Consider the following 26,738-nt stretch of genomic DNA (forward strand, 5'->3'; position numbering starts at 1 on the left):
TTCCATTATTCACCCACTTATGTGGTTAGGATAAGCATCTAATTTAATCAATTACTATTAATTAAGTAATTCAATATAAAAATGTGTTGAATAATTAATAGTTTAAATATTGACTAATATCTATTTAATTATTCAACTCATCTCACTAATTTATTTCTTGATTTTAATTTATTAGAATGAGACATACTTACTTTAGATTAATAGTACAAGTAATTAATTCCTTATTAACAAAATCAAAGAAACCAAAATAGCAATTATAGATAAAACCAAATAAATTTATTATGGGCAAACATGATTCATATCAATGTGAAGCACTTCTATTACCACAAAACCCTTGGATACCTCGCTTTTTGTCTATTTAATCCCCGTTATGCAATCGATATAGAAACCATGCATATTTTCTCAATTGCATAAAGTTGAAAGGTAACTACATGATTTCTAAATGATATATGTACAAAGAACGTTTTATTGTGAAGCCATGGCATGCCTAAGGTAACAGCAACATGATCTTCCATAATATATTTCTCCTTTGCACATGTACATACTTTTCCACTAGAGAATTTTCCTAACTTGCATCTCTCCTTCAATGTCGCATTCAACTCACACTACATCCATTTTCTCAAACCCTGAAAAGACAATAGCCTACATTAATGGGTCAGCTCCAATCTTACAAGTTTCTTCACATTCACATAAACACAAATTATCAACATCTCATGAGCGAACTCATATCCAACATAACCATTCACAAATCATCTTGGAAAACTCAAATATATCACCTTCAAACACTTCACATTAAACTACATTTTAGCCAAACTTGAATTCTTAAAATAATTTTAATTGTATGCTTGCTATATTGGCAAACAATACCCCTATATTCTACGATCAAAGTTGTCAAAAAAACCCTCACAAGTTTCCACTTGTAGGAGCTATTGGATCTCATTGCAACATGACTAGCTTCCAAAACTTGGCTACAAATTACAACCAACAGAAAATCCTTCACTAAGAATACCAAAAATGTGAGGAGAAAACAAGAAAAATCACAAGCTCCTTGCAACTAATAAGCTTGTTGCTACTGTCAACAAAGATTGCTACGCATCTCCACTAGGACCTTTATAGAAAACCTACTAACATTGGGATCTAGATATCCCACACAACAATATCAAAAGAACAAAAAATTGACCAAAAAGAATATCCAAAATCTCAATGATTCTTCAACAAAAAAATTTCTCCAATTATGGTTTTACATGTATATAAAGCATTGGGAATCCTATACGAATCAAATTTAGTAACATCTCAAGATATAGAAAATTCCAAGGACATGATAAATCTCAAAGCACACCTTGCTATACCGGTGGAGCTACTAACAATTCATAGCCCTTCAAAAAACTATTCAATCTATCATTTTCTTCAATCCAATCATCAAGAAAATTGCCATACACTATGCAAAAAGACAAAGAGATGCTAGGAATGAATTTGCTCTTTGAAAGAAATGAGCAAGGCTTCTACAACCACTTCCTGCGGCAACATGTCTCTTTCGAAAAATGACTCAAAGACTTGTATCTTCAATTCAAAGCCTCTTACTCGCACAAACCTAACCTCCAAGACTAAATCTATAGTTGCTTTATCTCCATGCACCATTGCACCCATCAATCCTCTTCTTTCACTAAAAATCACCCATTGCTACCATCAATGTCACCATTCACCTTGGTGGACTAGCACTACTGCACTTCACGATCCATCACAAATATTATTAGATATGCTTAATATCCGACCCTTGTAAGGTGCCACCAATGGTCCATGGTGCCCTAAGTTGTCAGCCCCCCATTATGAGGGGAAGCCATGCGTGAGCACGGACATTGGTTGGTGGGTTCTAACTTATATGTCGTATGAGGCCTATGTGACTAAATGGCAAAAAGGTGACCATTGTGAATTTAGCTTTTAGGTTGAATAGAGTTGTTATGCTAGTAGCAACTCGAGGCACAATGCATCAAGTTGCAAGGTGTGGGAGTTATCAAGGACCCCTATTCTCACAGGCCTTGGCTAGGGGATCTCAAGGGGGCTAGGGGCCCCCTTGGTGGGGGTCTGAGGGCAGTGCCCCCAACCCGACGGTAAAGGGAATATTCACTAGCCAACTAGGGAAGGTTCATAATATGATCGAACACGCTGACTAGACTACCTTCCCGGGCTATATCACCAATCTATCTTTTACCTAGTCAAGTTCTTCCAACTATCCCTGAGCTCTTCACCTATCATCTATCTGGATCACCATCTAAGCTTCACAGTGGGAGCGCATGGGTGGACAGAGCCATCTCTATACCAGTTTGTTTGAGATTAAAGCAGTTTCTAGTCTTCTCATATTTGCTATGGGTTCTCTACTCCTTGCTCATATTTTGTCCACTGAGCCATGTAATTTCTACAAGTACATCACCCTCTTAAAGTTGTTCCTCCACATCTCCAACACCACTCTTAGCTCATCACATCCTTGGTCCTTGAGACAGGTTTGAGGCCCATATATTATCATTTTCAGAATATTTGTACATTCATTCATCTAGGCATTCTACATCTTGAGTTCTACTACTTGTCATACTTATTGCATTTCTTTGTTTGTCCTTGAGCATTCTTTACAATAGTCACATGGAACAGAAAGTGGGACAAAAAGAAGCTACTATCCATGAAATCCTGGAGTCCAAAAAATGGCCATCCCTATGACTATGAATGTGTCATGCTCCAGCAGATCCCAAACACAATAAACCACCAACTAAATGCCAAAAGATGAAGGAAATGATATGGACAGCAACATGCCAGCAAAATGCATCCAAACCCAACAGTCCCTAGAGCTGAGGATGTCACTAAGGCAGAGGAAAGCAGTGCAGGCTGAAACATAGCAGTTGTCTAAGTAACTGAGGATGCCAAGGGTGAAATGCAGCAACAAAACCAGCAACATGGCAGCAGGATGCTGCAAAAACACGGTTGTCTTGAGAGTCACTGGGGTTGCAAATGGAAAACACCAAAGCTGACTGCAGAATGCAGGTATGGATTCCAATGACTGGCAGTACAGCAACCTGATCTGATGATGACTAGCAGCACTATGATGGCAATCAGCAGCAGCATCAATCATCCTTATCGCCAGCTCTTCAGCACACAGGAGTCATGGAGATGAATATGGATGGCAACAAACTGCTGATGTGGCCTGAATGCATAGCAGCTGATGGAAATGGCAATAATAGCAAGCTGGAAATGAAAGTGATAGTAAAAGGGATGGAAATTATGGCCTAGCCATGAATCCCTTTTTAGAACTTTTTGAGAAAATTGTCCTAACAAGATTCTCATTCGTCATCTTTTTAATAAAATGTCAAGAAGTTCAACTTGGGGGTTGTAGAAGAGCTGAAGAAATTGAGATAAGGTTAGGCTACAATCTTGGGTAGCTTATTATACCTCCCTCTGGCTTCATTTCAGGTAAATCAAAGTTGCTAAGAAAGGGAGACAAAGGTAGAGAAGTATGTGTAGGAAGAATCATGAGCATAATAAATGGAGATATGTTTGTTTGCCTATAGAACACCCTCCCCCAAAGAGCCTGGATGGAAAGAGATTCATGATCGACAAGTAACAATTGCACTAGTGATGAAGATCGGTCCAAGGATAAAAGGATGAACTTTCCTTCCATGGTGAGAGAGCATTGACACATCAAACCTTGGTTCATGTGCTTGTATAGCCCAAATGGAGAATGCTCATAGTAGCTCAAGCGTCAAGCACTCTGTTTTGATACCAGTTGAAGACAAGAGGCCTACCAAATGAACAAAGAAAACAAAATCCTCAAATAAGAAATGAATGCTCGGATAAATGGAATGAAAATAGAAGAATAGATATAGTGACCTTTGCACAAGCAAGGTATGAGATAGAATGAAGCACATGAAGTGGTCGAATTGGAGCAAATTGCTAAAGAAGCTCAAACAAGGGTCAAGGATGGAAGGCTAGAGGGTACAGCACAATGCTTAGGGACACTTGAAGATGCAGCCTAGACTGTGCAGAAACTGACCACTGAGTCAAAGATGTCATAACCTGCAAAATAGAGTGTGTCATCAATTAAACAGACCCCCAACATAAGCATGCAGCCAGCAATCGATCATGAACTACAAAAAGATGGGCAGCGCAAAATGCATTTGTGGCACAATGGCTGCATTTGCGGATGCATATAAATTGCATGGCCGGCTGGAACAGCAGTGAAGCAAGCTGAGGTGTTGCATGGTAGCAAGAGCAGCAAGCAGGTGGGAACATTGCATCTTTGGGGCTGATAAACATCACCTCAAGCAGTTGTAAAGGCAATGGAGGCTGTACTTTGTAACAGATAGGTCCATACAACAGCATTTGATGATGTGGTAGCCATGTGGATGGCTGGAATGTTGGTCACCTGGAGCTGGCAGTGGGCAGCAAAAGCTTGCGTTCTGGGGCAGAGCATGCAGCAGAGTGTTGATGAAGATAGCATGGAAGTAAAATGGTTGGTCACTGCAGCACAAGGCCGCCCATAATAATAAGTAGAGCATAATAATATGTTAAATGGTCAGTTGTACAAATAAAAGAAATCATTTTTCCCCTTATTAAAGATGTATAAGCTGACCAATAAGATTGTAATTGATATATAATTATTTTGGCCTAAGTTGTCATTGCTTGCAAGATCTCCATCAGCCAACTCACATGAGAGTCATCAACTGTCGAACTGCTTTGCCTTTGGTCATTATGCACATTCATTCATTCATTCAGCATACAGTATTCATTTGGTCATTCAGCATACATCATTTATTCAGTTTCATCTTCATTCTTCCCTACATTGCATTTTGCATTTTTGTTCAAGTTATTAAGTCTTATTCATGTTCATACATTCTATGTTTTCTCAATGCAAACCCTAACATATCTTCATATGATATCAAAGCCAGTGCTTTGCTGAAGAGTATCCCCCAGCCATCGCGAAGGCTAGGGTTTGTGTGAGATACACTTGCAACATGTAACCACTCAAAATGGCTAAGACACCTTACCCTTGGGAAGCCATCATGTCTTCTTAGGCTTCTTCACTGGAGACACTAAGGCGGCATCTTCCCCCTCATCCTCATCAACCTTACCATATGTTGCATGGATGTTGGATGTAGAGTTCATCAAATACATGCATAGCAAATGGCCAAATTACACTCCTTTGTCTTCACTCCACTCTCCCTCAAGAGATGTGCATCGACCAGAGTTTGTTAGTGATGTTGACCACCTCCACTCACTGAGGACATATCACATTCTAGATGACTAGCGAACCCTTGGCTTCATCAAAGTCAAACCCAGTGTCAAATTTGTATAATCCTTTTGATTCATATGAAATGAAATCCTTCTCTAATGCTCCTATTAAGTAGGATCTGGTTATAAGTTACCATGGAGACCATGACCAGTATCAATATGTTGATGTCCTTAGAGAAGGCTCTAGAGGAAAATGTACAGCTTCAAGTATACCTACTATATTACCTTTTGCTTTATGTAAGCATGTTGTTGGTGCTAATCAGTCAAAATTCCCTCCCATCCCTCCCATTTCTCATGATAAAGTAGACACGATTTGTTTTACTTTCAAAAACTTAGGATTACATTCAACACTTGCATCATCCATATTAGGTTCAATTCCGTCAATGTCAAATACAATAGGATTAGGACTTTCTATTTCAACTCCAAGTTTCTTTACTTTTTCACTTCTACACATTAGCCATGCACAAGTGCATTCCACTTTCCACCCTTGTACTCCATTATCAGGAATGCCACCTATACATTGTACCTTACAGCTACCCACAAGTAAGCACACTTGCACATCCTTGGATGGCCATGTTGTCCCTCACTCGACTTCTACCCATGGCCACTCAAGCACAAGGATACCCATCCTCTACTTATGGTGTGTCTTCACGCATTCCATGGGCCACTCAGAGACAAGGATTCAAATCTTCTGCTTATCATGTGCCCATCCGCCCTCCCTCTATCGAAGTGCAGCAAATGCAGAAGCATATGACCAGACTAAAAGAAATTGAGCACAAGACAAGAGGGAGAGAGAAAAGAGAGTAGAACACAAAAATCTGCAGTAGATGAATGCTGGAGCGATTGTAATCCAAAGCTGTCTATGAGATACTATGGGCCATTTCAAGTGTTGGAGAGGATCAGTGATGCATGCTATAGGCTGAAATTGCCTCCACACTGGTAGATACACAATGCCTTTTATGTAAGCTTGCTTAGACCTTTTCATGGAGATGTGCTAGAGGATGTATTTGCTGAAATTCAGCCGGAGGTTGAAGAGCTCGATGAAATACTGGTACTAGAGCAGATTTTGGCACACAAAGAGAGGAAGATCATGGGTAAGGGTTCCAAAAGGTATTCGGTGAAGTTTCAAAATTATTCACCAATGGATGCCAAATGGATAGAGGATAACTTGGCAGACCATCCTCAATTGTTGCAGCTTTACCTTGATGCTTTCCAGTTAGAGCCCACTTTAGTTCGGGCTCAATCATGTTCAGCAGAGCGCAAAGGTCCAGAGTATTACCTAATGCTTGTGAGGGAGCTAGCACCTCCGCTCCTCAGTAATGGACAGCTCTAGAAGTAGTGGATCTCAAATGTATTCAACATACATGCAGGGTATTGTAGCTGAACAGTATGTTTGCCAGGAGATCACTATTCAATGTACTAGTCACTATGTTTGGTATGCAAATCGGTATGGTTTTCACTGCAGCTCTGAAACTATACATTTACATCCGTTATGCTCGGTTTGTAATTAGTAATGCTTGGTATGACATTGGTTACGCTTGGTGTAGAATCAGTTAATGATCATTAGGGGCTGATTATCGAATGTTGGTTTTCAGCATATGATCAATAATATTCAATGGTATTCAACTGGTTTTGTGAACAGCAACATGTCTTATGATGCTATTGATGTTTTATTCATGGTTTATGCTTGATTTTTGCTATGCTATGGTTTGATTTTGCTAGATGAGTTGAGCTCATGAGAAATAGACATGTCACATGATAATCTGGCACTGTTTTAGAGATTCTTTGCGAGTCTTATGTTATGTTAAGTTGACTAGTAATTTTCAACATATGTTGGACATATGGAATGGTTGAACAGCAATCCGTAATGTTGTGTTGACTGTGATGCCCTATGGAAATTCCTGTGTAGTATTTTGCTTTTGATGCATTTGGCAGTGCAATCGAGGACGATTGCAAGGTTTTTAAGAGGGAGGGCTATTATGAGAACATGTATTTTTGAAACCTCACTTAACATGTGGATTAATATTTAATCACATGGTTAAGTAAATGTTGCACATGTGAGGTGTAACTGAGATTTAGAGCAAATTTACAAGCTTGAGACCCGAGGAAATCACAGGGTGTCCAAGGCAAAAGTTGCTTTAAGTTATGCCGCATAGGTACTTGGTGGTATCTAGTGACAGTTGTTGGCCTAGGTCATTCATTTGACCATAAGTGTCAATTGGTGACACTAAAGATGTGGCATTTAATAATATCTAACGCCGATCTAATGGGCAAAGATGGCACAGAGAGACTCGAGAGTGGAAGATGCCTAGCCAATTTAATTGTTGGCCAGTCAAATTATTTTTTTGGACACCGAAATAATTTTTAGTAATTAAAGATCGAAATTAATATTTAATTATAGATAATGCTCGAAAAACCATTTGGGAAGGCTGCCACTTATCAAAAATGTCCATGCAAGATTGAAAAATGTCTTTAGAGACTAGAGAGAGGCATTTTTAGTGTATTCAGCTTGCAAGAGAGAGGGAGGAGATGTTATTGGTCTCATTTGCAGCCATTGGAGGACCTTCTAAGGCAACCAAGGGCAGAAGACCAATCAACAGTAAGTGACAGCATCTACAAGCTGTTGAGACAAGGCAGCAAAAATAATAACTGATTTTCTTCAGTTCTTCACGAAAAATGTCTGAATTTTCTCTCTTGAGCATTCTCTCTCATCTCCCAGTCTTTCTACAGCCTTGCTTCAAATATCACAGCATTGAGATCACCAAAGGCTGAGAAATTTCAGATTTCTCTGCTGTAAACCCTAATTTGCAGTAGAAATTAGGGTTTAGCAACAGCCTCGTAAAGCGTGCCAAAAATTGGAAGCTCCAAGACTTGGATTCAACAGGGCTAAAGTTGGTTATAGCCTATTCAAGTGGAGGGACCAGCAAATAATTGAATTTGGGGCATTTTTCATCTCCATCAAAGCGGGTGAAGGCCAATTGATTGCCCGAATCAAGGGGCAAATCAGATTAAAGACTTGCTGATCATTTTGAAAAGCAAAGGAAGTTGGAATACTGAAAGGGATTGGGAAAATCCCATTGTACATCAACTTCTTCTTTAATTAAGCTAAATAAATACCAAAAGGGGCGCCAGTTTTGGGGCCAACAAGGTGTCCAATGTCCAAGATCAGTAGGTAAATTTGTATTTTCAGATTTGTATTTATTATTTGCTGCCATAATTAAGTTGTAATCAAGGATTTACCACCCATCCTCGGGTCCACTTGTCCTCAATTAGATAGAAAGATCAAACCACCACTAGGATGACCTCTTTGATAGTTTTTTAGTCAATCCGTATTGGAGCAATTGGTTAGACTTGCTTTGATTTTCTGTCAAATTAAGCTGGGTCTCTCCCTTGTGGATTTTCATGTCTTGGTTTTGTCAGGGGTTAGGGTGAGAGCTGTTCTTGTGCTTCGTTGATCATATGTTTTGTATCAACTCGATGCTCTTTATGATTATGCATGTGCAAATCTGTTCGTGGGATTCAATGGACTGAGTCGCCCTATCTCGTGGTTGGCAATGAGAGCTAGATTTTAGGAGCTGGTTGTGAGCCGTGCTTGAAGCATTTAAGGCCGTTTTTGGAGCAAGAAGTGCCTGGAAAGCGCTAAAAAACAAATTTTCATGAAAAATCAAATGGTGGCGAATAGCTGAACTGGAGTTTTTCTAAATGCATTTCGACGTCAGAAATCCAACTCATGAATCCCTTTGAGGCAAGCCGTGCCTTGTACTTATTGAGAGTGCCATCACTATGGTCCTTGGTCTTAAAGATCCATTTGACTCCAATCACCTTTATATAAGCCGGCCGCAGCATGGGATCAGGTACTCAACTATCACTTGGATCTCCAAGTACAAGATGGTCAACACCTCCCTCTACAGCTGGAAACTCCACAAATCGAACATCTCAAATCGTGTATACCTCCTGTGAAACGAGATCATAAAGCTTGTACCCCTAGAACTGGGAGCTATAACCCACAAACGCTTGTCGTTTGGAAGCCGGCTCAAACTTATCCCTTTGTTTCTTCGAAATGTGGACATAAGCATCATACCCGAACACCTAAAGTATGACACATCCGGCTTTTGAACAAAGCCTCAAAAGATGTCATACCTACCACAGTTGATATAGGAGATCCATTAAGGATGTGGATGGTGGTGGCCACTACTATGGCACATAAAAACTAAGGTGTCTGCCAATCCTCCATCACAGTTCACACCATCTCAATCACACTGCGATTCTTCCGCTCTGACATGCCATTCTCCTGGGGTGTATTTTTATTAGCAAACTCCTAGTAATGCCACAATCTATACAAAACTTGCCTAGCTCATTGAAGACAAACTCTCCTCCTTTGTCGGACGCCAAGGGCTCCTTAGCCCTACACAAAGCCTTGCTAGGAATCACATCTCTAAGCTGCTTGCCATGAATGTAAGATACACATGGCATGTGGCTCACCCCAATCTCTCCCAATCCACACACAAGCTGACCATCACCTATCTTCCAGAGATACTAGTAGTTGAGGTGGCAAAATTGAGCATGCCATAGATTACTCCTAGTCCATGACCATTGGAACCAACTCCTCCTACTTAAGGATATCTATATGCCATGAAGCAATCAAGGTGAAATAAAAGAACTAAATCTAGGTAGTAACTATGAATGAAGAGTTATTGCCATGTCCTTCGAGGTAATCACCTTCCTTGTATTTTGGACCTACATCTACAATTGCCAAAGCTTATTGACATGCTCCTACATGGAAGCTGACTTTGACGAGTTCGATGTCCACATATGTATCTCCAGAGACACCCCTTTCATAACGGTCATCCAATTGTACAATTGGTCTAATTCCAACCATATCTCTCAAGCAACTATCAAATGCTCAATGTAAGCTATAATGGTTGAGTGCAAGAAAGAAAGAGGAAGAAGTGAAGGCGGACATTCAGTTTATCCCAATGTGCTTCTACCTTTATCAACTCAACTTGCTCATCAGCAAAAAGCTTCAAGGCATCACAAGATATAGGATGGTCTATAGCCTCGGTCACAACTTCCACCAAATCATAGGACTCCAAGATGGCAAGCATCGTTACCCACCAAATGCGATAATCCTCCCCATCAGGCTCCTTATCAAAACGAAGAGTCGGTAACATAGGAACCTTACGGTCCATAATAGCCTGAAACTCCACATTGATCTCACAAGACATTGTCACTTGAATAATCTACATAAAAACAAGGACAGTCCCCCTCTAACTCCACAAATGGTGTCTACTAAGGCTTCCTCTGCTTTCCCCAACTTGGTTCAAGTTGCTTGTCACGAACAGCAAAAACTTGTGAAAAACAACAACTTCACTCCTTTCTCGCACTACACCTGTTCACCTCAACCTTCTAACACTGAAAATGCAAAATTTTGTCGTGCTGAAATCTCTAATTCAGGTCTGCCTACAATTGATCAGCCCTTCAATGCTTCTCTGATACCATGTCAGAGTGTAGCAAATGTGGAAGCATATGACTGGACTAAAAGAAAATGAACACAAGAGAAGAGGGAGAAAGAAAAGAGACCATAGAACACAGAAATTTGCAGTAGATGAATGTTGAAGTGAAGAAGACATATGTATACATGGGTTGTCAAATGTATCTAAGCAAGTCAATCTCTCTCGCCACCTAAAATACCAAGTGAATGATGACAAAGGCAAGATTCTGATAATTAGGCATTAAAAATACCAATAAAATAATCAAGTCGACCAATGAAGACTAGTCAACTGCTACAAAGAAGCAATCGTTAAAAAAACAATGCCTAAAATTTTGTGCACTAAAGTGTGGCTTCCACATGTCATCCTACACAATCTAACTAGTGTGAATTGCTGCTGTAACTTGTTTTCAGCATGTTCTTCTTGCTATCCTATTCTATCATGTGCATCTATTTGTTGTCCATTATCTTTTGGTTATAGCACAATAGGTTGCTGTTCATTTTCAGCATCAAAAGGGACAAAATCTTTAGCTAATGGTTGCTAAATGACTAGCTGTTCATGCTGAAATTTGGCCTTCTTTTTGTCAAGACCACCATGTGTAGCATTTTTCAGCAACTTTGCCTCATTAAACACTATGTCTCGACTGCATACTATCTTCCTATACTGAGGAAGCCGAACTCTATAACCCATCTCTCCCTCATCTCCGTATCCCATGAAGATGCCCTTGATGGATTTTGTGTCTAGTTTAGTTCTCTGATTTACAAGAATATACACAAAGACATCGCAACCAAAGATACACAAATGGTCATATGAAGTAGGTTTGCCAGACCAAACCTCTTTAGGAATGCCATTTTCCAATGCACAATTGGAAGAGCGATTGCATACATGAACTACAGTTTTAAGAGCCTCTCCCTAGAACTACTATAGGAGACTAGCTGTGGACAGCACACATCTGACTCTCTCACAAAGTGTGCAATTATATCTTTCAATCACGCCATTTAATGTAGAATTATAAGGGACTGTCAACTCCCTCTTAAGACCATGCATCTCACAAAAGTTTTGGAACTCATTAGAACACATTATCCGTTCTTATAGCTTTTAACTTAAGCCCTTTCTATGTGGTAACAAAAGCATGAAACCTTTTAAAGGCATCCAACACTTTGTTTTTGCTCTTTAACACATACACCCATGACTTTCTACTAAAATCATCAATAAAAGTAACAAAGTATCATCCACTCCCATGTGAATTAACATGCAGAGTGAATCAAAGTGTACCAAGTTAAGAGCATTGGATTTCTTAACAACACCAGAGTAATAAGGAGACTTCACATGTTTTCAATATATGCAATCATTACAAAAGTCGAGACCAGAGCCTTTTACATCGAATCTCCCTAAAGAGGAGAGAACCTGAAGGCCTTTCTGGCTCATATGGCCAAGTCTTTTGTACCAAAGTTCCATCTGTGAATGAACTTCAACTACAGCCAAAAACTTGCCAAGTAATGCTTTACAATGCAAATAATACAAAGCCCCCTTTTTGTTACCTTTAAGAATCAACATAGAGCCCTTGTGGACTTTCCAAAATCCACCACCAAAGGTAGTAAAATATCCTCTTGCATCAAGCTACTCGACTGACAATAAACTTTTCTTTATGCCAAGTACATATCTAACATCTTGCGGAATCAACTCTTTGCCATTTTCAAGAGCCAAGTGAATGGTACCTATACCCTCTATTTCACATGCATAATTATTGCCCAAGTAAACCTTGCCTAGGCAACCTGCAGTGTATTCAAAAATGACTCCAAAGGAAAGTAATATGAAAAGAGTCACCGTTGTCCACTATCCATGATTGGGATAGCCCATCATGAGCTAAAAGTAAGGCGTTAATTACCTCCTTTTTAGTGATATGCATATCACCTGCTACTACCTTAGCATCTATATCATTACATGAGACTACAACAAGTATCTCTCCAATGTCAGAGAGCTCTTTAAAGACCACACTAGATGCAACATTTGCCTTTGCAACTTCTTTTGAGGAAGAGTTGTCATCACCTTTCTTGCCATCCTTCTTTTTCTTTCCTTGTTGTTTCTTTCTTATTTTTCTTGTAGTACCAACAATTAAGATTTTTATGCCCTTTACGTCCACATTGATAGCAAGTAACATCCTATTGTTTGCCCTTACTTTTACTCCTGCTTTTACCTTTATTTCTTGCCTTACCCCTCTTTTCTAACCTGCCTCTAAGATGATAGGTTGAACCACTGCTTTCTCCACTGGACTTTCTTCTAATCTCCTCATTGAGAATAGAGCCCCTAACACCATCAAAGGTTAAAGTAGGGTTGTTGCTTAGTGAAACAATCAAAGAGTCCCAATTATCAAGCAAAGTCATCAACAAGAAAAGAGCCTTCAATGATAAATTGAAGGGCGGCAAACCAAAGTCCTGCAACAGACTCAAAATCCCTATGAAAACACTCAAATGCTCCGATGTTGGCTTAGACTCATCCAACTCCATGTTTACAAGCTTGCGCATGAGATGCACTTGATTTACTGGAATTGTATTTTCATTAGTATCCATCAACTTTTTCCATATGGCATAAGCTGTATCAAGACGCTTAATATCTATCAATATATCATCAAATACGACTATTTTAATGTATGCAATGGCCTTCTTGTTGAGTCTAGCCCAATCCTCATTTGTCATGCTACATGCTTGATTTCCAAGAGAGCATCATCACAATCCTTGAGAAATAAAATGCCTTGCATCCTGTCCTTCCACGAGTCAAAGCTAGTGCCCATCAAACCTCTTGATTTTAAAAAGGGATTTAGTATCACTGCTGCTAGAAGCATTAGTGGCCATTATTCAGCAAAGTGCCAAGTACCAATGCTGTATTTTATGACAGTAAATATTAGAATGAATATTCAGCTAGTTTCAGCCCAAAATTTCAGGAAATAAGAGAAAGATTTGATCCAAGTTCACATATAGTAGTAGAAGGAATTACTTTCAACAATGTAACTGAGATTTCAGCATATAATCCAAGCATACACTACTACAAGGTGACTCCCACTTCAGCAATATCGCCAAAAATACATATTTGTAACAATCCCAGATCTACAAGTGATCACTAAGACTGTTGCACCATGAATATTCAGTAATATATCAACTCAATAGGAGCTGCCAAACATGTAAACTATACATATGTGCCCAAAAGCACTTCTAATACACAAAAAACACCAGAATTCTCTACAATTTCTTCAAAATCTTGCAAGTGAGAGATAATAAGCTCAAATTTCACTATGTACATCACCAAGATTGCTTCAGCAATGTCCCCAATGTACATTTCAGACATCAATTTTGCCAAAATTCTCAAATATCTGCAAAAGCCCCAAAATTTTACTAATAATCTGTCCCAATTGCATTAATATGTGTTCTTGAGGACATAAAATAGGCAAATTTAGTAAAATTTTGCAGAATTTTGCAAAAGCCCCAAATTCCTAGGGTCCAAAAGTACACCAATCTCAGGAAATTCGGCTCAAGTGAGTGAAATTTCACTGATACATGAAAAGCCCCAAAATTTTCAAGGCCAATGTGCACAATTTCTGCAATTTCCAGGTCCACTGTCACTGTTATGTATGACCAGCATCAGATCTGAAAAAACCCCCAAATTTTCAGGCATAAAAATACACTAATCTGAGGACCATGCTTGCACATGCAAACCAGGGCTTTAAAAAAAATGAGCCACATCACAAACAAAAAACTTTCACGCGCTGTCACCTGGTCTCGCAATGTTGCTGTCTGCCTTTGCTCCACACCATGCAATTCTGACGTCACCTCATGCTAGGACTGCCCCGTTGACCTGCTACACCTGGTCCACGCTGACCGTCAGGTCCAAACGATGATCACGACTCCTGCCACGCTGGTCGTCTGCTGGAATCGTGACGAAACAGCCAGCACCTTGGTCCACACAGTCTGTCCCCTACAAATGCCTGCTAGAATTGTGACGAACAGCCAGCGGATGACCTATGCCTAATCCGTTTGACCAAAGGCCTGCTCTCAATGACTGATAGGAAAGGTGAACGGCTGCTTCTTGCGCGCAGAACTAACTCGCACCCTTGGGAAGCGTGAACACTGTCACCATAGCTCTAACACCAATTTGTTGTGGGAGAGTGCAATGGAGTGCGAGATAGGAATGGAGCAAGAGCAGAGCTGAGAGTGAGAGTGAGAGAATCCCAGATGAGTATATTGTGGGAGCTTTGACTCAACCGCCGAGACCCTCAGACCACTTATTGTTTCAAGCGTTCCAAGCCGAGCACTAATGGCTACCTCTCACATAGCCGACGCGCAATGCCTACCTTACGGGTGCAGTGAGCTTACCTTGATGCCGTTCGAGTTACCTCCTCTCCTGCGCACTCCGGTAGCTCCACGATCCAAGTGCAAGCTTCAAGCAAGCTCCATCCTCAAGCTCCACGCTCCAAGCTCCATTGCCGCGAGCAAGACAAGAGAAGAGAAGAGAAGAGAAGAAGAGAGGAGAAGATGGAGAGCTTCTCCTCCTCGGTCCCTCACCCTCACACACTCACTCCCTCACTCTCACACTCCCTCTCTCAAGCACAAGCTCAAGCAAGCAAGCAAGAAGAAGAAGAAGAAGAAGAAGAGGAGAGCCACTTTTGGCCACACACAAGAATGAGCTTCTTATTCACTTTTCAACTTTATATACAAAACCCTAAATCCCTTTTGGGCGGTCATCCCCTTTTTACATGGCCGGCCATAGCCTAGGCCCTTTTTTCCATTGTCCTTCTATCTTCCTAGCTTCCTTTCCACCGCCCATCTATATTTATAAATTGCAAAGGTGAGAGCCCGGCGCTCCTTGAATTAAGCCATGATGCGCTTACGCTCTTTTACAAAAGTTTTGACTTGCGCTTTTCCTTGTGCCCCTTTCTCCCTTATTTAGGACTCTTCTCCTTGTGCGTCTTTGTCTTCTGTTTCTATTTGCCTTGGCCTTTGTCTTTGTCTTCTGCTTTAGCTTTTCCGGATTTTCCACCTTCGTTCGTTTGAGGGTTAACATTACCCCCCTCCTAGACGAGTGCCAGTCCCACGGTACTCACCGTTGTAGGTAACAGGCTGGAGCATGCAGCGAAGATGTGGGTAACAAGGACGCCTGTGATTTCCGTGGAGGAGTGTTAGTGGTGGTGTGATAGAAGGTCCTGGGGGCCTGTTGGTGGCCAAGGTGGCTGGTGGAAGGTTGTTGGAGTTAGCGGTAGGGTTATTTTGTGTTGGGGATTGCATTGATGGCCAGCACAAGTGTTGGTTTGTTGGGGATTTTGCACACGATGATCCTTTGCGGGCTTGTCGGATGGTAAGGGATAAGCATTCAGAGTTGGGTGTTGATGAAGAGCGAACAACACTTTCGTTGAAGTCTTCAACACCTGCAATTTGAAAACCTCTCGTGTGGTCTCTCCCTAAGGGGTAGTGCTAGTCTTCTTATCGTGCACAAGACATATTTGATTAGTTTGGGAGACAGGTCAAACTCTAAGCAAGCTGAGAGTATTGTCATGCACTTGAGGACCTAAACTGTGTATATACTTCAGTGCAGATATTATGTAAGTGCCCATGCATACTTAGATATTACGTAGTTAGAAGATTGTGGGCTAGTTTCTGGTAACAATGTGTGGATGAAGCAAAGTTATCCATGTTGAGAAGAAGTACATATGAAGGTATATGAGACATCCTTTCCATTGTGACTGCACAACGTAGCATAATTGAATACAGGGACACCGCACTTTCGGTAGCGGGAAGCTATTGGACTTGCTTGAGGAGGACGGTGTACATTTCATAGCCAATCGTGCGGTGCTTACCACAGTTGATTGCAATGGTACTAAGGCAGAGTGCAAGAGAGAATTGTGCAAGTGGGTCAGGGTGACAGGTCTAACCATAGGCGAGACAAGCTCCCTAGGTATGTCCTGCCCTTGATTTGCCCTGAACAATTGTGAGTGATGCTAAAGGGCTAGGGGACTAGGGACGGAGCCAGTCGATCAAGGTCACTGGACGTACCTAATTTGAAGACCCCTAGGTGCTGTGCTGTGATCGTGGGTGCTTGTTATCTTTTCATTCGTTTCTTTTCTTTTTTTCTTCTTTCTTTCTTTCTTTCTTTTCTTTTCTTTGCTTTTTTTCTTTTTTGCTTCTTTTTTTTTTTTTTAAACTTGCCTGAGTACAACCATTACAATATGTTGAGGCTATCAGCCTTTCAATGGGTTGGAAAATGTTAAGCTTCGAAGGCTCAGAAAATGGATAGTACACTGATGATTGTGCCCTAGCCTCGTTGTTAGAGAAGCAGTTGACGAAAGGGAGAGATACACTTGAGATATTGCAAACCTCCTTGCGGCACATGCGATGTTGGTACAGTTGAGGTAACGACTGCCGTGAGCCAACTATAGAGCTTGACCCAGAAAGGGAGCGTGACCCAGGAATGTGTTTTGGGCCATGCAATGTGGGTGGTTGGCAAGGGTGATTCGTGATTTCAGCAGCGTGGCTTTGCCACAACTCCTTGGAGGATCGATGGTCTTGCGGTGATCGGGCGTTGAACACTTTCACCCAAAGATCTGTCTCATCCTGTATCCACTTATCGCATCATGAGAGTACATGCATGGTATATGCTGCAACTATAATAAACCAGTGCAATGCAAGGAGACACCACTTATCTGAATTCTATGGTGTTGATTTGGACATTTATCACCTGCGCTTAATTAGCTTTTTCTTTGCAAAAGATGTGAAATACATTAAACGCAGATATGAAAGTTTCGTACAATTCAAGGACATGTCAACACTTAACCATTTAAAGACAAAAAGTTATGGCCAGGTAGCATTTGATGAGCCCTTTATACTACATGGGGCTACTCTATTTGTACAAAGTGGGGCGAGTCTGGGTGGCCAGTTGATTGGGGCTCCTGTGGGGTTGGGTAGAGAACATGTCGGCCAGGACATGAATGGTGTAGTCCCGGGCCGCTACCGTTTCCAGAATATCTTTAAACAATTCATTGAATTCTTCCCTTTCCCAAGCTGCCCTTTTTGCCCTTGAGCATCTGGGGCCCGGGCGTGAACTGGGGGTTCATGCCACTAGTGCTGCCACCTGTTGCGCGTTTTAAGTCTTGGCTTTCTTGACTCGAGGATTCTTCGGCCTTCGCCCTGGACAGTGGCGCTTAGGGCCTCGCTTCTTGGCATACCTCTTGATGGTGGGCACATAGCCCTCCGGTGGAGGGGCGCGTGCCACGTGCTCCCGTCGTTTGTGAAGAGCGTCTTTGCATGCCAAATGTCCATGGTTCTCCATATGTTCCGTCTGGAAGCCTGCAAGATGCAATCCAAGGGTTAGACCTTGATACAGGATACAACTGTTCGCATGGAAGGGATTTTAGTGTGGTTTATCAAGCGCCTGTGACAAGAAGGGGAGGGGTGAGGCATGCAGTGTTTCGTCGTAAAGGGATGGCCCCCATGATGATGTTCGGTTTGCCTCCAGCCATTAGCCGATATCGGCTTATGCTAAGTTGTGTGGACTGGTTGTCATGGAGTGGGATAGAGCACATCCTCGGAAGGGTAGACCAAAATGGGAAGGTGTATAGAAAGAGACTACACCCTGTCTACAACATCAGTGTTGTTGGTCAAGGCCTCCTATGGCGGTAATGTGGGTTGCATGCCCTTCACTTGGAGGTGGGAATGGTCACACGGCTTTTAAATGTGTGATGAGAAGAGGACTTGAGGAGCTTAGCCTGTCAGACCCAACTCTTTTGCCTGCGCTTGACTATCATTACTTGTGTGTGTTGATATTGTTTATACAAGGTGACACAAGAATCAGTGTTTATTTATATACATAATGTCACTTCACGAGAATAAGAACCAATTGTAGAACTCCGGGTTGTACTGGAGCGTGGCACACGCATCCAGCACTCGTAGCAGCTTACTTAGTACCAATAGATATTTTGCCACATCGAGCAACATGGAACCTTGTCCGAGTCTACTAGCAATATGTAACTCCTCCTCAGTGAGAACCTTATCAAACAGAGCATTCTCTTGGCTAGTTCCAGCTAAATCCGTACCCCGAATGTCAATCAGCACTCGAAGGGAAGTTGGTGCCACATAGATTGGGTCTCTTTGAGATCGCCATTTGGCCAATCGCTCCTCAAAGACTGTCATGATCTGAGCCCCTAGTTCGGCCATTGCAACGCGGTGTTCACACCAACGCTGTTCAAATTGACTTGGGTCCTCTGATAATCGCTTTAGTTGCTCTATGTCTATGAGATTCGGTCGGCAGAGCACTTCATTGAACGTGACGGTTAAGCGCAGTTTGTTAGCCTCCTCGTCAGAGATGAGTTGCACGCGTTCATGTAAGAGCTTGTTATAGTGCTCGTCAAGATGTTCTTGCTCTTCCCAAGATAAGGGGAATGGCAAGTATTCTTCAAGCTGCTCCTTAGGGCATGCGCCCATGTCCTCAAGGACGTAGATACGTGCAAACGCTTTGAGCTTAGCATCCAACTCAGTTAAGCATTCTACGACACTTCTATGTTCAGCGAGGGCTTGCTCAGTTGCCATCTCATGCAAGGTTCTAGGAGTTTGCCTGGGCTTTAGCATATGTGGGGGTTCAGGCCTATATGAGCAAGATTGGTCAACACCAGGATTGCTCATGCTCTTGGGGTTTCCTTGTTTCTCTAGAGGCTTCGTTGTTGCATTATGGTTCTTCTTGGATGTGACTAGTGTGAGTTCGTCACTAGTTGTGACCGTGTTGTACCCACTCTTGATTGGTCGATGTGGGTTCTATTGTCAGTGGATTGAGTGTTGACAGAAGCCGTTGATGGCAACGACTGCTTTGGTTTTTCAGAGCACACGGATGTGTCTGAGGTTTCACCGCTATTAGAAGAGGCATTAGTGGGCTCATTCGTGGATGGACTCGATGCTTTATTCATCGGCTCTCCGGCGCTCTTGGTCTCAATGTTCTTGGGGTCCACAACCACTTGCAACTGTTGTTGTTTTCGTTGTTTCCTCCTCTTTTTCTTGGTCAGCGCAGGTACATCTAACGTCTCAGGACCCTGGGCTACATCGGCCGTTGATGTGCTTGGCCGGGCCTCAGCATTCTCTTTCCCTAGTGTGTCCTTATGGGACATGGCTGTGGCCTGCTGAATAGCCTCTCTAGGTTGTGAGAGCACAACTACCTCCCTTTTCGGAGAGTCTAGATCTTTAGCCAACTCCCTTGCGTATAACTCCTCCAGCCTAGGCTTTAGCACTTTGGAAGTGCTGGAGTTGTCAATGAAGTTGGTTGTGACACCTTCTCCACATATAAACGACTAAGGACATGTTCCGCACGGGGCATTGTCATGGCCAAGGGCTGTGACTGCTGTGATCCCTGATTGGAAGTAATAGCAGCTGGTTTAGTGGGCTGGCTACCCTTGGTGGACTGCGGTGTCAAGTCCTTAGGCAGATCAGAAGTGGTCGTGTCTTTTGTTGCCCTTTGAGCACTCATCTGTGTAGATCGAACATGAGTTGATCTCGTCGCATTAAGTAGCTCGGGCATATCCTTGGGTTGAGAGCTAAGGGTGGTGTCGTGTCCTGCCTCTTGGGCATTTGGAAGCTTTGATGTAGGTAGAGATTGGGATTGAGTAGCCGCTCTTGACGACTGTTGTGCTTCCTGTGTCCGTTTAGGGGAAGAAGGTGCAGGAGACTTGGGACTCCTAAGTGGTTTTGACTCTAGCTGGGAGATTTGCTCGTGGCTGTTAGATGATTTTGCTATTTGCTTTGTTGAGCATTCAACCTTGCCTTGAGCAATGTTGTGCCTATGATGCCTGCTATCCTCTTGGGGAATCAAAGGCTCCTTGGGCACTAGTGGCTTGTGTGTATCCTCAACGATTACATCTGATATCTGCTTGTCAAGCACGCTAGGCTGAGGATCTACCCTCTAATTGGTCCCGTTTGGTTTCTTGATTTCGACCATGAGGGGCTCAGTCACTCCACTGTTGTCGACTCGAGACTTGGTTTTTCGTTTAGATCTCCTCCTACGCTTCTTTGCTTTGGACATAATTGGGGCTTCTGACAGAAGTGGTTTGACAGGTGGTTTTGATACCCAAATCCATTGGTTGCCTGCATAATACCCTTGAGCATGAAGCAACGCTTTGGATATCCATCGCGGCGTTGTGCTAACTCTCCATCGATGCCTGCGTCTATAAGGCTCGGGCTTCTTTTGGGGTCTTCTACGATATTTGTAAGTCCAAAGCCCTTCCTCGGCATTGTCTCTTGACCTTCTTTTTTCACGCCTGGCCTCACTCACTGGTTCTTCTTGTTCGACCTGTGCTTGTATCAGGTTTTCCAACAAGTCCTTCCTCTCGTTAGTAAGCTTGACTATTACGTCAGCACCTTCCTTGCCTTTCCCTTGAGGTTTGATGAGGTCACCGTTGCTAAAGGTTGTGACTATCCTCACACCCGGTAGTATCAGATGTATCCTCTGGGCTACATAGTCGGCCTCACACTTGGTCGCCTTTTTAAAGGGTCTTCCTAGGAGGGTTTCTTTCCCGCAACTAGCACTGTTTGGAGGAACATGAAATATGATAGACAAGCTTTCCGTTTCAATTGTCGCAAGGATTTGGCACTTCCCTATGAGTGCTTGTGGGTGTCCCCCATAAGGGCTAAGAGTTGCACTAGTCGGAGTGAGCTCTAGTTAGCCTAGTAGGGTCCAGGATTCATAGGTCAAGATGTTAAAATCTGCTCCTTCATCAATCAGAGCATCAATTGTATGCTCTCTTTTTGCGGTGAGTTTGACCCTAAGATAAGCAGGTGGTACTATGTCTTCATCTTCTGGGTCTTGGCTCATAAACTTAAGCCTTCTGACAGATGCCCTTGAGTCCCCACTTGCATGACCAGACGTGGATTCTCCACCAATGTCTTGGGTTTTCTGTGCAGTGTTGCTCAAGGTACATCTCTCATCAAGAGTGTCATGTCTAGTCATCTTGGCATTTGTAGCTTGCTGATGTTGCATTTTGCCTTGACTAAACGTGGTCTGAACACAATGTCTTTGTATTCTCATGGTGTGGCCTTTTTGCCCTTGATGGCTAGATTGGCCCATTGATGTTCTAGGGTCTCTGTTTCTCTCTGTTTGGGTATGGGCTTTTGGTTGCTCTTTTGCAAGTGAAAATCCATGCTCGTATAGAGCCCTTACTACACTAGGGTCTAATTTGGAGGACTTGTCACGTCGCGCGTTTTCTCTCCAACCTACTTGGGGGAGGTGCGGAGGGGCAGAGACCCCTCTGCGGGGGTCCAGGGGGGGGCAATCCCCCCCGGCCCGCAGGGCCGTTACGGTAGATGCCATATGCAATTTGGAGGACCGTTTATAGCCAAATTTTGGACTACGTGCTCTAAATTTTAGCCCGGTTATGGATCTGTGATGTGCCTTCAACTCTATGTAGCCTTGGGGGTCAATCTCAGGGTTTAGATGTATCAAAATTTGTGTTCTAGACACGTGTCCGATTTTGACAGTTTTCTGTCCGATTCTCAGATGTCCGATTTTCACGAGTCCGATTATTAGAATCGGACGTCCGATTTTGGGTGGGTCCGATCGGACCAGTGGTCCGATTTTGGTCACGTCCGATTCTAGGAGTCGGATTAAAAAGTGGTTCGATTTTCAAAGTGGTCCGATTCTGGGAATTGGACCGGACAGGGTGGTCCGATTCTGGGAGTCGAATGGGTTGGTCCGATTTTAGACTGGTCCGAGTGTCCAAGTCGGATGGGTTGGTCCAAATCTGAGTGGTCCGAGTGCCACGTGGCACGTCCGATCGGGCTGGTCCGATTCTGGGAATCGGACCAAACTGGTCCGACTCACTCTCAATCGGACGGTCCGATTTTGGAAGTCGGACGGTCCGACTCCAGAACTCGGGTGGTCCGATTCTGGGAATCGGACCACTGCGAGTTGGTTCGACTGCGTCAGCGGCGGGTGCGATTTTCGCGCGTTTGAGCCGCGATTCCGGCGCGTTTGACCTCTCCTTACTGTCTGCTGCACGCAATCACCACAGACTTCCTAGATCTGATTAGAGCACTATTGGAAAACACCAGACTCACCTGGAGCAGCACGAATCGCTAGCGCCTAGAAATCGGGGTAGCGCTTCCTCGTCCTGTGAACCAAAAGCTCTCTCTCTCTCACACAAGGCCAACCAAAGAAATAAGGTCTGTCCTAGCTTCCCAGGCCTCTTAAGGTCCCAGCACTGCAGAACCTCACAGCCAGTTTCCTGTCCCTGTCTCACCCAGAAACTTGGATCTGGTCCCTTGTTTCCCTATTTTAGCCTGTTATACAGCAATAGAAAACCCTACTGTTTGCTTCTTTTTTTCTTTGTTTTTTTCATATCCTAAACGCATCCAAATCACAAAATAAATACCTACACTACTCCATTCCACAACATAAATCTCAAGAAAGCAAAAAACCTACTTATCAAGGAGATTGAATACCATCTTCAACCCCCTCACTTCCTACCTATCTCAAGCACCGGTTCGGGGAAAACCCTACTTCAATGCTCAATTCGAAACGCGCAAGCGCTCAAGGCTTGAATCCGTTGGTCCCGGCAACGAAACCAAAATATGGGAGCTTTCACTCGACCGCCGAGACCCTCGGACCGCTTATTGTTTCAAGCGTTCCAAGCCGAGCACTAATGGCTACCTCTCACATAGCCGACACGCAATGCCTACCTTACGGGTGTAGTGAGCTTACCTTGATGCCGTTCGAGTTACCTCCTCTCCCGCGCACTCCGGTAGCTCCACGATTCAAGTGCAAGCTTCAAGCAAGCTCCATCCTCAAGCTCCACGCTCCAAGCTCCATTGCCACGAACAAGACAAGAGAAGAGAAGAGAAGAGAAAAAGAGAGGAGAAGATGGAGAGCTTCTCCTCAGTCCCTCACCCTCACACACTCACTCCCTCACACTCTCACACTCCCTCTCTCAAGCACAAGCTCAAGCAAGCAACAAGAAGAAGAAGAAGAAGAAGAGGAGAGCCACTTTTGGCCACACACAAGAATGAGCTTCTCATTCACTTTTCAACTTTATATACAAAACCCTAAATCCCTTTTGGGCAGTCATCCCCTTTTCCCCTTTTTACATGGCCGGCCATAGCCTAGGCCCTTTTTTCCATTGTCCTTCTATCTTCCTAGCTTCCTTTCCACCGCCCATCTATATTTACAAATTGCACGGGTGAGAGCCCGGCGCTCCTTGAATTAAGCCATGATGCGCTTACGCTCTTTTACAAAAGTTTTGACTTGCGCTTTTCCTTGTGCGCCTTTCTCCCTTATTTAGAACTCTTCTCCTTGTGCATCTTTGTCTTCCGTTTCTATTTGCCTTGGCCTTTGTCTTTGTCTTCTGCTTTAGCTTTTCCGGATTTTCCACCTTCGTTCGTTTGAGGGTTAACATATATCAGTTAGTATTATGGTACACAAAGAATAAAAATGTATTTATATGCTAGGGTACAAATAAGGGTGTGTTCACACCTGTAAGTTTATACACACACAGATTAATGGGACTTTACACCCAAAGGGACTTATCACCCAACATTATGCAAGATGGCCGTGTTGTGACTTATGAGAGTCAAATCCACCACAGTGCAGAGAAGAATTTGCAGGTCTATGAGAAAGAGCTATTGGCGGTAATTCATGCACTATCTATGTGGAAATATTATTTGTTAGGGGCTGATTTTACAGTGCAAACAAATCATCAAACTTTGAGATACTTTTTGACGTAGACAAAGTTGTCAGAGAAGCACATGAGATAAGTGAATTTTCTCTCTATGTTTCATTTTCAAATTATATATATTGATGGTAAAAAGAATGTTGTGGCTGATGCACTATCACGTAAGCCACAAATTTCAACCGTCAATATGGTTTATCACATTGAGTTGGATGCCATGAAAGAGCAATGTGTTGTTGATTCGGACTTCACTAATATTTATGATCAGCTTTGTAATGGCCAAAGACATGAGCACTTTGTGCTTAGAGATGGATTTATAATGATACATGGACGACTGTGTCACAAAGCAGTTGAGGCCTAGAGTTCACTGAAAGTCATGCTCCTCATATGCAAGACACAAAGCTATTTATGCCACAGTCAAGGCAATGGAGCATTTCTTTTATTGGCCACCTTTGAGGCATGATGTAGAGTAATTTGACAAGACATGCATTGAATGTCAAAAGGTAAAACATGATAGGCAAAAGATATCAAGCTTGTCACAACCCTTGCCTCTTTTAGATAGACTTTTGACAAAGCATTGCAAGGGACTTTATTTTTTAGCTTCCTAGGACACCTACAAGGAATGATGGGATACTATCATCTGCACATTTAGCAAACAGATCCAATTCATTCCGATGAGGAAGAAAATAAAGGTTGATCATATGGCACACTTGTTTTTGCAACATAGCTTTAAGTATCATGGCATGCCAAAGTCGATCATCAGTGATCAAGACCCTCAGATGACTAGTTTATTTTGGAAGGGGTTGTTTGAGAACATAGGTACCACACTAAAATTCTCATCATCGTTCCATCCGTAGACAGATGATCAGTTTGAGAAAGCAAATTCCATATTGTTAGATCTTTTGAGGTGCTATGTCTCAAACCACAAGACACAGTGGGAGTAGTATTTGCCCTTAGTTGAGTTTACTTACAACAATATAGTGCATAGTTCCACTAGCAAAGCTCCATTTGAGGTGGTTGAGGGTGGCAAGAAGGTACCACCTATCTTGCAGACTAAGGATAAGATCTTTGAGACTAACCGTTATGTGAAAAACTTGGATGCAACCTATGCAAAGATAAGTATGCACAAAGATCACAGGAAAAGCAACAAAAGGCAATTGATCGTGTTAGCAGATATGTGGGCTCATGTGAGAGTCTAAGCTACAAAGGCTTGGGCATATAATTTAGGTTATTTAGGTATTTTTTATTGTGTCATTTTAATGTCATATTGGGCATTTATTGCTGGCCAACCTAACATATTTTATGGCATTATTTATGTCTATTTATTCTTGGCTCCTCCTTCTCAGTTGGTCAGTTCACCACCTAGAGGTCCTGTGGAGAGAGGAGCCAATGCCGGTGCCCACACAGCCAGTGACTCACTATTGTATGCGACAATCTCGTGTCTAATATACGGAACCATTTCTCGAGCATACATCTGAGTTCTCATCTATATTGTGTTATTTCTTTCCCTTTCTCTTTTGTCTTGTGTTTCAACAGTTTATTACAGCTTACGTTTACACTTCCATTGCTGTACCACTTCTGACATGGTATCAAATTTCAAGATTTGTGCTCCTACTGTGTTTTCTTGCTGATTTCAGAACTGTTTTCACCCTTGCTGATCAGGTGACTGTTGCTCCATGCAGGCGACCTGTTTAACCTGCGTTTTCTTCAAATTTGCCATCGTCTGCAATCCACAGTCCCTCTACTGCCTGCGTTTTCAGTTTTCAGGCTGCTGTGACAGTTTTCCAGCCTATTTGTGGCAGTACTCAGCCTACGCTTTGGTGTTCCTACCTCCTTCCTAGCTGGGCGACTATACCTTCAAGCTGTTTTGGCAATTTTTTGACTGATTTTTTGATTTTTTGCAGCAGCTTTTGTCTTCTTTTGGTCAGATTTTGGGTTATACTGTATGTGAACTCTTGTTTTTTGCAATCAGTGCTCATGTTTTGGTTGTGTTCCCTCTCCAAATACCTTCTCTTCTCTACTTCTCTTCTAAATCCTCTCTTGCAGCTTCAAAGAGGGATTCACAGACGAAGAAGTCAAAGGCTCAGTGTTACCACTATGGCAAGAAGGGCTATTTATGGAAGGATTGCAAAGAGTTAGCGGCTTCCAGGAAGAAAAAGGAGTAGAAGACGAAGCGGGATGCGGACTCCTCCGACGAGCCATCATTTGCCTCAGATTCCGACTCAGATCCTCTAGCCAAGGTGAAGTCCAAGGGAAGGGCTTGGTGGCCCCTTCCTCAGCTGCTTTCTGGT

At 42.7% G+C, this 26,738-nt stretch overlaps 1 long non-coding RNA gene across 4 annotated transcripts in view; it reads right to left on the reverse strand.

Moving 5' to 3' along the window:
- Positions 1–287: 287 nt before the first annotated feature.
- The window catches only part of LOC148018400 (uncharacterized), a 33,093-nt gene continuing 6,642 nt past the window's right edge, over positions 288–26,738 (reverse strand). The window contains exons 2-3 of one of the 4 annotated variants that reach the window (XR_015687741.1): positions 4,409–4,503; positions 288–626 (exon numbers count right to left, since the gene is read on the reverse strand). This is a non-coding gene — a long non-coding RNA (uncharacterized LOC148018400). Of the gene's footprint in view, positions 643–4,408; positions 4,504–13,658; positions 14,405–26,738 lie in introns of those variants that run through there. The other 3 variants (XR_015687742.1, XR_015687744.1, XR_015687743.1) reach the window with 3 other exon arrangements.

The sequence above is a fragment of the Lygodium microphyllum genome, chromosome 21 (assembly GCF_053477565.2).
Source record: "Lygodium microphyllum isolate KBCC chromosome 21, Lygodium_microphyllum_v1.1.10, whole genome shotgun sequence".
In the NCBI taxonomy this organism is placed as follows: domain Eukaryota; kingdom Viridiplantae; phylum Streptophyta; class Polypodiopsida; order Schizaeales; family Lygodiaceae; genus Lygodium; species Lygodium microphyllum.